Below are 12784 nucleotides of genomic sequence, written 5' to 3' on the forward strand. Positions count from 1 at the left end.
TCAAGCGATGCATATGCTCTATGAAGCTTCCAGAATGAAGAATCTCCTTCCTGATGCTTGGAGGTCAACTGTCAGATTTTAACAAAGAATATATTTTCAAGGTAGGTAGATACTAGTTTGAAAAGCAGCAAGCCTCACACCAAAGTCCGAAATCTAAGGCTTTTGGCAAGAGTCGAGAGTGTTTCTTTATTTATTGTCATTATTGAAAAAGACTTCAAGTATCCAGATATAGCTAACCCCTTATGAAAACATTGTAGGATATTATATGTATTTCCATTACAATTTTGGTGGTATTCATGGAAAATGACATTTTAAATATCCTTCTGTATATGTATAAATTTCTGAAATGGTGCTTACAAAACCAGAGTGGATTTCACTTCAGAGATTACCTAGTTTAAAGCTCAAGGGATATTTGCATTCCTTAAGTGAAATAGTGTGAATGGAAAATTTATTTGTGGTAAATAATATGCAATGCTAAGTGTTTATCCTCTGCTTTTGAAAAGCAGGGCAGAAAGAATTAATTTCCACGGAGAAAGCACAGGGACACATTTCCACCAGGATCCTATACAGTATGGTAATATATGCAAGCAAGATGTTTGTTTAAGAAAATATAATTAACTTTGTACAAATGGGTTTAGAGATATATTTATTCACTAACTAAAAGATATTTTCTTTTATTAAAATTTTTCATGTAATATATTTTGATGATGTTTTGCCCTCCCCAAATTCCTCCAAGATCCTTTCACTCCCAACTTCTGTACTCAACTAACCTTATGTTCTCTGTCTCTCACTCTCTTTAAAAAATAAAACAAACAAACACACACATCCACGAAAAACAAGAACATATATATATATATATATACATATATATATATATATATTAAGATATGGAGGAAACACAAACGCAAAATGAGACCAAAAGAAGTCTAAAGACTACAAAAATACCATTGGGTTCATTTGTTCATCTATGAGTTTCATCTTTTGTTGAAATGCAGTGATGCTTAGCCTATGGGTGGCAAGCATCTTATTAGCAGCTGTAAAGCCCCAAGCTCTTAAGTGACTGATTTCACCCCACATCATTGTTGCTAGAAATGTCATCTATCTGGAGTTTCCCATCCTCAATCATTTCTCCTTGAGATGATTGTTAATTAGGAAAGCAAGAAACGGAATTGCTGCTTTTGATTGGGAACCGAGCCAATGCCTCCAGACAGTCTCCACTAGGACCATTGCTCTTGGAAGGGACTGGACCTAAGTCCTTCACAGACCAAAGGGTCAGAGTGCCACATTTATGTCCACACCAGCCATTAAGTCAGGTCTATAGGATATTTGCATGCAAACTGCTGGACAGAAATGTCCCCCAGCATTCTCAAATCTCTCTCCAAATCTTCCCGTGGTCATTCAAGGCTGCCCTTAAAGAGCCTTTTGAGATCTCTAGTCCATAAATGTGCTGGAAAGATCTTTATTCATCAGAGACTCATTGAGTGCACATTCACACAAGGTCCTTTTTAGTTTTTCCATACAGAATTGAAAGACCCAAGGTTAGACCTCAAGATGGAATGTGGGGCTTCAGGCAGGAAATCCGTGCACTATTCCTAGAGGTAGTCAAGTAGGGGCTCTCTAGCAAAAGATAAACAGGCAATAACTTTAAATTACACAAAAATAGCATCAAGATTCATGATTCATGCTGTATTTTATTTTCCTATTAGATGGGGTCAAGGATGAGGTCCAGATCCTGGATTTCTTCATAATACTAGCATAGGGCTGCATTAGAGTCTACAGCAGAACTGAATAAATTTAAATTGAGACTTGCCAATATCAGGGAAAGATTTTGGGAAAGAGCTGAAAGGAAACAAGAATTCATAACTTGAAGAATGTTGTAGCTCGAAGGATCTTACATATCAAAGGAAATAGTCATTTATCTTCCCTTCCCCCGCTCCCATACATGGAGAAGCACAAATGAGGTATGGAGTTCTGGAAGAATTAAATGCTAGGATAAATCTCTGAGAAACATTATGAATTTGTTGAGACTTTTAACCCACTGGTTATTAGTAGGTGTATCTCTGTCTGTTAGGTGGGACCAGCTCAGGCTCACCTACCAATGTGTGGTCCTCAGACCAGCTGCATCAGTATTACCTGAGAGCCCATGAGACCTGCAGGAGATTTACACAAATATTTAAGGTGGAGCAGTAGCATTGCGGTATGCTCGCTGAAGGTTCCATCTGGTCCTCAGTACCCATGTTAATGGAACTACACAGATTTCTGGGCTCAGCACCCCCACACCCCTCAAAAAAATAGTTCATATATTCCAGAGAATAGGTTAAATTTGCTACAAACACTTGAAATCATTTACGTTTTCAATTAGATAAATTGATGAGCATGTGTGGTGGTGGTGTGGGGCTTGTGTGTGTGTGTGTGTGTGTGTGTGTGTGTGTGTGTGTGTGTGTGTGTGTGCGCGTGCGCGCGCGCGCGTGCACACACACGTGCATGTTTAAAGTAGGTCAGCAATTTACTGGACTACATGAGAATTAGATTTAAATTTTTTAATCATTGCTTTGTGCTATTGGAAGCAAATATTAATAGATGTTTCCCAAATGTGCTGTAAGGGTTTCACAGTCACCAGTTCCTTGTTTCGTTCATGCCCATTTTGTTTCCTTTGGGGAAATGAACCCCTTAAGGTTAGTCAACAGAAAATTTCATTTGTTGCAAAAAAAAATCTCTTTTAAGACCTCTAGGGTTATTTATTTTCCACAGTTTGTTTATATTTAGGTTTGAAAATTATGCTTAACTTCAGCAGCAACTTTCTATTGAAATTTAAATACTTTAAGCTCCTTAAGGCCCTGAGACTTGGAATTTCTAATGAAAGCTGTGTTGGACTATTAATCATGTGCATTGAATTCTTAGAACCAAAGATAAGAATTCTTGGGCTTTGAAGATTACAAAACAGTTTACAAATATACTATTATCCATAGCAAAATATTGTTATAAGTCATGATTGTTATGAAATAAACTCTCTCTGTACCCCAGTTTATTTGCAAAATGGAAATAGTACCCATCATCTCATAGGTTCTTGTGAAAGCCCAGTGAGTCAAAGCATATACATATCATAGATAAAATTCACTTGAAAGATTATCACAATATGTGCATTTAGGCACAGTATTATTATTTACTGTATTCTCTATTCTCACTCAATTTGGAAAATCCTGGCTAAATTCAGGTACATAAAACATAACTTTTCAAAGTAATACACTGAGTTTTTGATTGGATAGTTATACTAAATTCAATTTTAATTTTTAAAGAAAAATTTACCTCTTTTAAACTATTATACAAAAACTTTTGGGGGGGTTGGTTTTTTGTTGTTGTTGTTGTTGTTGTTTTGTGTGTAGCTTTGGAGCCTATCCTGGCACTGGCTCTAGAGACCAGGCTGGCCTTGAACTCACAGAGATCTGCCTGCCTCTTCTGGGATTAAAGGCATGCACCACCAATGCCCAGCTATACAAAGCTTTTTAAAAAGCCAGGCTTTTACATATACTGAAACACCTTAGGAAAACTCACTATCGGGGCTAGAGAGATAACACAACTCTTAAGAGCACTGGCAGCTCTCCTAGAAGACCTGGGTTCAATTATTAGCACCCACAAGGCAGCTCACAACTGTCTGTAACCCCAGTACCAAGAGATCTGAGATCTGGCACCCTCACACAGACATACATGCAGGCAAAAACACCAATGCACACACAAAAAATATTAAAATCTTAAAGAAAAAGAGAAGAAAAGAAAACTCACTTCAGGCTGGAGAGATGACACAAGGGTTAAGAGCACTGGCTGTTCTTCCAGAGGTCCTGAGTTCAATTCCCAGCAACCACATGGTGGCTCACAGCCATCCATTATGAGATCTGGTGCCCTCTTCTGGCCTGCAGGAGTATATGCAGGCAGAGCACTATACATAATAAATAAATCTAAAAAGAGAGAGAGAGAGGAGGGAGGGAGGGAGGGAGGGAGGGAGGGAGGAGGAGGGAGGAGGGAGGGAGGGAGGGAGGAGGGAGGGAGGGAGGGAGGGAGGGAGAAAAGAAAAAAGAAAACTCACTCTCAAATTCCCTTTTCTATTATATGCACACATCCTATGACTGAGGAAGTAAAGTCACTATTACACAGCAGACAGCTTACCATCGAGGTTACTGAACACTGCAGCAGCATGTAAATTCCAAGGGTTGAATGTACATCGTCTCAGAGTGTTACCTGTAACACTTGTTACATTTTGGTGATGATTGTTCGACCTAGTTGCCCTACGCTGACAGAGTCAGCATCAGGGCTTAGGAAAAAGATCAGATGTCACCACCTACCACACCTCAGGAGAAATTAAATTAGACAATGTAATCAATGGAAACAAGCATAGGGAGATACAGATAAATAATGCCTCATGAAGGAATTCCTCGGGAATTGACAGCAACTAATCAGCAGTTTCCAAGAACTTTACAGTGGATAGGCTGTGAAACTTCAGAAACCGGGGTATTCTAACTCTAGAAGCTGATCCAGAAGGACTTTAAGTCCTGGGCCAGTCCTACGTAGTGAGAACTTACCACAAACCAAACAAAAGGAAGAAATATATTTATTTTTGAACGCTGAATGTTTATTTACACTTTCCCCGTTCAGATTCCCACAGCTTAGGTTCCGATTTCCCCTAAGTGATAAACAGTGGGAGAAAATGTGGTAAGGGCTTCCATTTCTTTCAGTGTACACATCTGGACATCTTCCTATAACGGGGGTATCATGTCTGTGGTGTTCATATGCAAAGCATAAACAAAATAAATACCTGCCACTGGTTTTAGAATAACTTGAAGCTCATCTGTGCAGCTGGCAAAAGAAAACACACACGTGGCATAAGAATAAGAACATGCAGGTCCCAGTGCAGTTTCCGTGTTGGCTGACTGTAAATCAGTGCTAACAAGGGGCGCGTTCATTAGTTAGGGAGACTACTTAGGGACCGCAATGCAAACGGCTAACCAAGACAAGCTGGTGTTTTTAGTCCTTCCTCTGCACATGCTCAGTACATCTTATAGATGCTAAGCTCCCAGTCCTCATCTTGGCTTTCCTCTTTAGCGGTTCCATCCACTCTCCCCAGGACGTACCCACTGCTATAGCCTCTGCCTTTGAGATGAGCAATCTCAAACCTACATCTGCAATTCTAGCCTATTTGGAAGTAATTTTTGTGAATATCCCATGCTGACTAGAATTCAGCATCACTCAAAGCTAATCTACCATGTCCTCCTAAACACACTACGTCCCGCGTGATACCCATTTTAACGAGTGATCCCAAACTGATGGTGTCTTCCCCATGTCCTTGTGGACTCTATAGTGTTTACAAGTTTTTTTTTTCCCTGAGCTCCCAGATGCTATACTTTTAGTTATGGACCATTTCATTTTGCTCTTGTTTTAGCATTCAGAAGATTCTCTTGGACTAAATAAAGCAGTTTATATCTGAGGCACTGGAACAATGAGGGATTCTGGTCATTGGGTTTCACAATTTCATGCAAGATTTAATGAATGGATGTTCGTGCATTTTCTAGGCATGCAGGATTGTTTGTTTGTTTTTCTGTTCTCCGAGCTGATGATTTTCTAAAACTCAAGATGTTTCCCTTCAGGTGTCCCCCACTTTTCAATCTGCCCTCATCTAAAGAGTTGTCTATGGTCCCCTACTGTTGACATTCTGCATTCCTGCCTATTCTCACACCAAAGCCTAGCTTCCAAGAAGACATGGTAAGCTTCCCATAGAAGAGGAACAATACTTTCTGAGTCCCTATAGCAGAAATATTTAGCTGGTTTTGTCCTCATTGACCTTGCCTGACAGAGCTCCACACATTTTGTTTCTATACTCAAGAGGCTGGTTGGCTGCTACCTACCCTGGGGTGGCCACCAATGAGGTTCTGCTTAAGTATAAGTTACAAGGCTCTTAAGAATTAATAGAAATGCTAATGGCAATCAGCTAGATTGGCTTAGCCGCTCCTACAAAACTAGCAGGACTCTCAGTGTCTGAGGGATACAGAGGCAGGGGCTTCCAAGACCCAAAATCTAGAGCCAATGCAGCTCTCATAGAAGTTCACAGATGTCCCAGAGACCTCAGGGTCCTCATTTCATAGCAGTCAAGCCGACAGACATCCTCTGAATTTGCTTGGCCTTAGATTATTAGATCCATATTGTTTTCCTTGAGATTTCCACCTTAACAACACCTAGGAGGCCAGCTTACCTCCCCTTAGCTATGGACCAGTGTTCTCAGACACTCTCGTTCAATCAATGAAATACACATAATATGCGTGTTCACACACACACACACACACACACACACACACACACACACACACACACCATGTTACCCAAGTCCCATTTGCCCACCAATCACATTTAATCCTCCAAATAGATCATTGTCAGGAAAGAAGTAGAAATCATTTGTAAAATGTGTTATGTACTGAAATATGGTAGAAAATAAATAAATAATGCCCCTAAAAAGGAAAAGAAAGTGTTAATGATCTTTAAAAAGTAAGCCTGAGTCCAACCAATTTTCAGAGGAAAACTGCATTAAAATTGCCTGTGTTTATTTTATTCTTTATCTTATTTTGAAATTTCAAGTCATACTTTTTATTTAGTAAAATTATAAGCACATACATTGATAAAATTTTACACATATAAGCCACCAAAATTAAGATGCAGAACATTTTCCTCAATCTAGAAAACACCTTCATTCTGTTTTCCAAATAATACCATTTCCAAGTTCTAGAAATAGTCACTATTCTTACTTGATTATCATATTATATTTAGCTACTTTTGAACTTAATTTTAAGGAAAAAAATACAACATGTATTCTTTTATGCCTTGCTTCTTTCATACATCCAAAACTGTTTAGGCTTACAGTGCTATTAATGTTTTGGCATTTTGTGCTTTTCTAAATTGCATTGATTATTCTACTATATAATATGCCACAATTTGTTGTCTGCTTTATTGACAGACATACCATTTTCTAGGGTTACTGTAAATTGTCATACAAATTTTTTGTGAGCTATTCATTTTATTGAGACTATTCTAAGACTGAAATTGCCAAGTTGTAGAATAACTATATTTATAACTTACTGGAAATTGCCAAGCTACTTTCTAAAGTTATTGTGTAGACTTTGATTCTACTGGGAGATTTGGAGATCCAAAAATAATGGTGTTTCAATCATTACAGCAACCTCAAAAAAGTCTGATGACAATGCATATCAATATCTTTTCTTGGGCTTATTGGAGAATTGAGATTGCAAAGCAAATAACTAAGCTGAAATTCTGAGAGACATCAGCAACCAAAATAATCCATGTATGTGTTACCTAAATTAGAAGAACTAGATGTCACACAAGTTAATAAGACTCAAATAAGAATAATTGGTGAATTGCTAGGCTAAATATAGATTAACATCAAAACGTGGAGTCCTTGAGAGCCATCTGAGATGGCTTGTATGTACTTTTTTAATTTTTCTCTATGAATTCTACCATATGCTCACGGGGAAGTCAGGGAGATATTCGGGGATGTGTCTTTCAAGGTGCGGTTTCTTGGAGAGGCTAAGGAGGGAAGGACAGCTGTAGGCAAGACTCCTACCAACAACAACTCATATTCATATTTCCAAACATGAATTTTTTAGAATAAGAGAACAGAAAGTGCCACATTAAGGTACTGTGAGAACTGCTGCAATGTGGGAAAGAGAACAGAGCAGCTGACCCTGAGGGAGGCGAGGAACACACAGCAGGCACAGTGCGATAGCTGAAGAAGGGTTAGGATCACTTGGAAAGGCGATGTACCCAGGAGGTGGTATGAAGTGTCCAAGGCTGAGGCTCACCTAGAACAGGACTCTCCTCTCTTTTGCTCAGAAACAGTCTACCAATGAGATTATGTCTGGAGAGCCAGGAAACAAGAATATCCAAAGCCAAGCAGAAGCATGTAAGTGGATACGCTCGTCTATTCCCTAAGAGTCAAGTGCACTACTACTGAAGCTCGTGACGTATTCAGAGCGATGACGAGAATAACAAACTTCAAATTTAACCCACCTACTGTCTAGATTAAATCTCCTAAGAAATGTCTCAAAAAGGAAGAGCATCTTTAAGCCAAAAAAAAAAAAAATGTAACCGCAGGATCTGTCTTTTACGATTTGACTAGCTTTAATTCCAAAGTTACGGTGCAATTTTTAAAAGTAAGGAAAATAGTCTACAAGACATATATCAGAACTAGACTCAACTGTGAGAGATTTGCAAACTATCTGACAAAGAATTTCAATAATTAATAGGCTACTGCCTTTAATGGAAACGCTAAGAAGCATCTAAGATGAAATAGGTAATTTCAAAAGAGATTTAAAAACTATTAAAAATATCTAATAGAGAGCAGCAATATAGGAACAAGAGCAACAGATGTACTGCCAAGTTTGACAGAGTAGAAGAAAGTACTGGTGTTGGACCCAAAAGTGAAGTCCAACTCCGGGAGACGCACCCCACAGAGTCACTCACAGGACACAAGTTCGATGCAAAAGCAAAAGGATTTTATTCCCATGAGTTGGAGTAGTTCCCTGGGAAGAGAACAGCCCTGAGTTTCCAAAGCAAGCAGTTTTTATGTCTTTTTGGCCATTCGGCAGGAGTATGACAACATATTGATTGGCTATAACATACATGAGTCATTTACTGATTGGTTGGGAACTGAACTTACAATTTTGCCCATGAGGGTTTTGGAATGTTATTTTGGTTTTTACACCTGCAAGGCCATGGGACAGCTAGTGGTTTTTCTGGGAACAGAGTGACATACTTATTTTCAAAACTTGAGTGCTCTGGAGCAGAGTAACCCATAACAATTTTTAGAAACTAGACAGTTGTTGAAGATAATAGAAACCAGTAATAATAACAATTTCCAGAAACTAGTCATCATGACCGACCACTTCATGTGTTCTTTGTACCAGAGCTGTGTGTGGCCAAAGTGATTTTTAAATATATGCTGGTGGGTATCAAGCTGGGTTGAGTTGGGGTCTTTCACTGAAAACTTGGAGACAGGTCAACAGAAATTACCCAAAGCAAAGTACAAAGGAAATGGTTAAAAAATTAAACCAGAATGTACAAGAGACACGGTGTAATATTAAGCTGTTAAAAAACACAGAGAATTATAATTTCAGAAGGAGGAGAAAGATGAACACAGCAAAAGATATATTTGAAGAAATATTTCCAAAATGAATGACAGACACCACCAAGCAAAATTACTAAAAAAGGAAAAGCCTAAGTATATTGTGTTCAAATTGGAAAAAAAACACAAAAAAGAAAAAGAAAGAAGGAAGGAAGGAAGGAAGAAAGAAAGAAAGAAAGAAAGAAAGAAAGAAAGGGAAGTCTTAAAGGTAATTGAAGAAAAAATAACTTTATTTCATAAGAATTACAACAAACTTTTTATCACAAAAAAAAAACTATGTAAGCAACAAGACAATGTCATGGCCATCCCTAAAGCACTTGTACAATAGCCCTATTAACACAGAAGATAGCCTTCAACAGTAAGACACAGGATTTTCTTATGTAAACAAAACTGAGAGAGTGTACCATTAGCAGATTCCAAAAGAAATGTTAAAGGAAGCTCTTCAACTCTCATGGGGTAACAACAAAAGATAGATACCTGGAAATCCCTTAATATTGAAACAATAAACCAATACATTTTATAATAATTTGTGAGGCAAAGAGAACGTTTCAGAGAAAACTTTTTTCTTTTTTCTTTTTTCTTTCTTTTTATTTATTTTTATTAGTTCAAATTAGGAACAAGCTTGTTTCACATATCAATCCCTTCTCCCTCTCCCTCTCCCTCTCCCTCTCCCTCTCCCTTTCCCTCTCCCCTCCCCCCCCCTCCCCCCACCCCACCCCCGACAAACCCCCACCCCATTTACCCTCCACTCCCCAGGCAGGATAGAGCCCTCAATGGGGACTCCCCAAAGTCCACCACATCATCCTGGGCCAGTTGTAGGCCCTATCCCAAGTGTCCAGGCCAAGAATGCATCCCTTCACATGGGATGGGCTCTCAAAATCCTGTCTTACACCATGGAAAAATACTAATCCACTACCAGGGTCCCCCTAGAGTGCAGAGGCCTCCTCATTGACATCCATCTTCTGGTCTGGATCAGTCCTGTACAGGCCTCCCAGATAGCAGTCTGGGGTTTATGTGCTTACTGACTGTATCCTTTGCCTTACGGAAGCTTCTCAGTTTCAGGAGACATTCAAGACATTCAAGATCTCAATGTCTGTGCTATTGATGTAATGTTCAGGAAGCAGTCTCCTCTGCTAATTCGTTCAAGGGTATCTCCCACTTTCTCTTCTAGAAGATTCAGTGTGGCTGGATTTATGTTGTCTTCTTTGATCCATTTGCACTTGAGTTTTGTGCATGGTGACAAATATGGATCTATCTGCAATCTTCTGCATGTCCGAATCCAGTTGTGCCAGCACCATTTGTTGAAGAAGCTATCTTTCTTCCATTGTATAGATTTAGCATCATAGGTGTATGGGTTAATATCAGGGTTTTCAATTTGATTCCATTGGTCTATCAGTCTATTTTTGTGCCAATACCAACCAGTTTTCAGAACTATGGCTCTATAATAAAGCTTGAAGTCAGGGGTGGTGATGCCTCCAGAAGATCTTTTATTGTACAGCGTTGTTTTGGCTATCCTGGGTTTTTTGTTTTTCCATATAAAGTTGAGTATTGTTCTTTCAAGGTCTGTGAAGAACTGTGTTGGGATTTTGGTGGGGATTGCATTGACTCTGTAGATTACTTTTGGCAAGATTGCCATTTTTACTATGTTGATTCTGCCTATCCAAGAGCATGGGAGATCTTTCCACTTTCTGGTATCTTCTTTAATTTCTTTCTTTAAAGACTCAAAGTTCTTACTGTACAGGTCTTTCACTTTTTTGGTTAGCATTACCCCAAGATATTTTATGTTGCTTGTGGATATTGTGAGGGTGATGTTTCTCTGATTTCTTTCTCATTGGATTTATCATCTGTATATAGTAGGACTACTGATTTTTTGAGTTAATTTTGTATCCTGCTACTTTGCTGAAAGTGTTTATCAGCTGTAGGAGTTCCCTCGTAAAGTTTTTCAGGTCACTTATGTAGACTATCATGTCATCTGCAAATAATGAAAGTTTGACTTCTTCCTTTCCAAATTTTATCCCTTTGATCTCCTTTTCTGGTCTTATTGCTCTAGCTAGAACTTCAAGTACAATATTGAAGAGATATGGAGAGAGTGGACAGCCTTGTCTTGTTCCTGACTTTAGAGGAAATCGCTTTGAGTTTCTCTTCATTTAGTTTGATGTTGGCTGTTGGTTTGGTGTATATTGCTTTTATCATGTTTAGATATGTTCCTGTTATTCCTGTTCTCTCCAAGATCTTTATCATGAAGGGATGTTGGATTTTGTCAAAGGCTTTTTCAGCATCTAGTGAGATGTTCATGTGGTTTTTCTTTTTCAGTTTGTTTATATGGTGGATTACATTGATGGATTTTCATATGTTGAACCATCCTTGCTACCCTGGAATGAAGCCTACTTGATCATGGTGGATGATTTTTCTGATGTGTTCTTGGATTCAATTCGCCAATATTTTGTTGAGCATTTTTGCATTGATGTTCATGAGAGATATTGGTCTGTAGTTCTCTTTTTTAGTTATATCTTTGTGTGGCTTGGGTATCAAAGTGATTGTAGCCTCGTAGAAAGAGTTTGCAATGTCCCTTCTGCTTCTATTGTATGGAACAATTTGAGGAGTACTGGTAATAGCTCTTGTTTGAATTTCTGGTAGAATTCTGCAGTGAAGCCATCTGGCCCTGGGCTTTTTTTGGTTGGAAAGCTTTTGATGACTGCTTCTAGTTCATTAGGGATTATAGGTCGATTTAAACTGCTTATCTGTTCTTGGTTTAATTTTGGTAAGTGGTTTCTATCCAGGAAACTGTCCATTTCCTTTAGATTTTCGAATTTTGTGGAGTACAGGTTTTCAAATTATGACCTGATGATTCCCTGGATTTCCTCAGAGTCTGTTATTATATCCCCCTTTTCGTTTCTGATTTTGTTAATTAGCATGCTCTCTTTCTCTCTGCCTTTTGGTTAGTTTGGATAGAGGTTTGTCTATCTTGTTGATCTTCTCAAAGAAACAACTCTTCGTTTCGTTGATTCTTTGTAATGTTTTCTTAGTTTCTACTTTATTGATTTCAGCCCTCAGTTTGATTATTTCCTAGCATCTGCTCCTCTGTGATGAGTTTGCTTCTTTTTTCTCTGAAGCTTTCAGTTGTTCTGTCAATTCTCTCGTGTGACTATTCTCCAGTTTCTTCGTGTGGGCACTTGGTGCTATGAACTTTCCTTTTAGCACTGCTTTCAAAGTGTCCCATAAGTTTGGGTATGTTGTTTCTACATTCTCATTAAATTCTAGGAAGTCTTTAATTTCTTTTTTATTTCTTCCTCAACCCAGGAATGACGTAATTGGGTATTATTCAATTTCCACGAGTTTGTAGGTTTTCTGAAAATTGTATTGCTGTTGAATTCTAGCTTTAAAGCATGGTGATCTGATAAGATACAGGAGGTTATTTCAATTCTTTTGAATCTGTGGAGGTTTGCTTTGTTGCCAACTATGTGGTCAGTTTTAGAGAAGGTGCCATGTGGCGCTGAGAAGAAGGTATATTCTTTTGTGTTTGGATGGAATGTTCTATAGATATCTGTTAAACCCAGTTGGGTCATAACTTTTGTCAGATCCTTTGTTTCTTTGCTAAGTTTCTGT

Source organism: Cricetulus griseus, assembly GCF_003668045.3.
Source record: "Cricetulus griseus strain 17A/GY chromosome 1 unlocalized genomic scaffold, alternate assembly CriGri-PICRH-1.0 chr1_0, whole genome shotgun sequence".
In the NCBI taxonomy this organism is placed as follows: domain Eukaryota; kingdom Metazoa; phylum Chordata; class Mammalia; order Rodentia; family Cricetidae; genus Cricetulus; species Cricetulus griseus.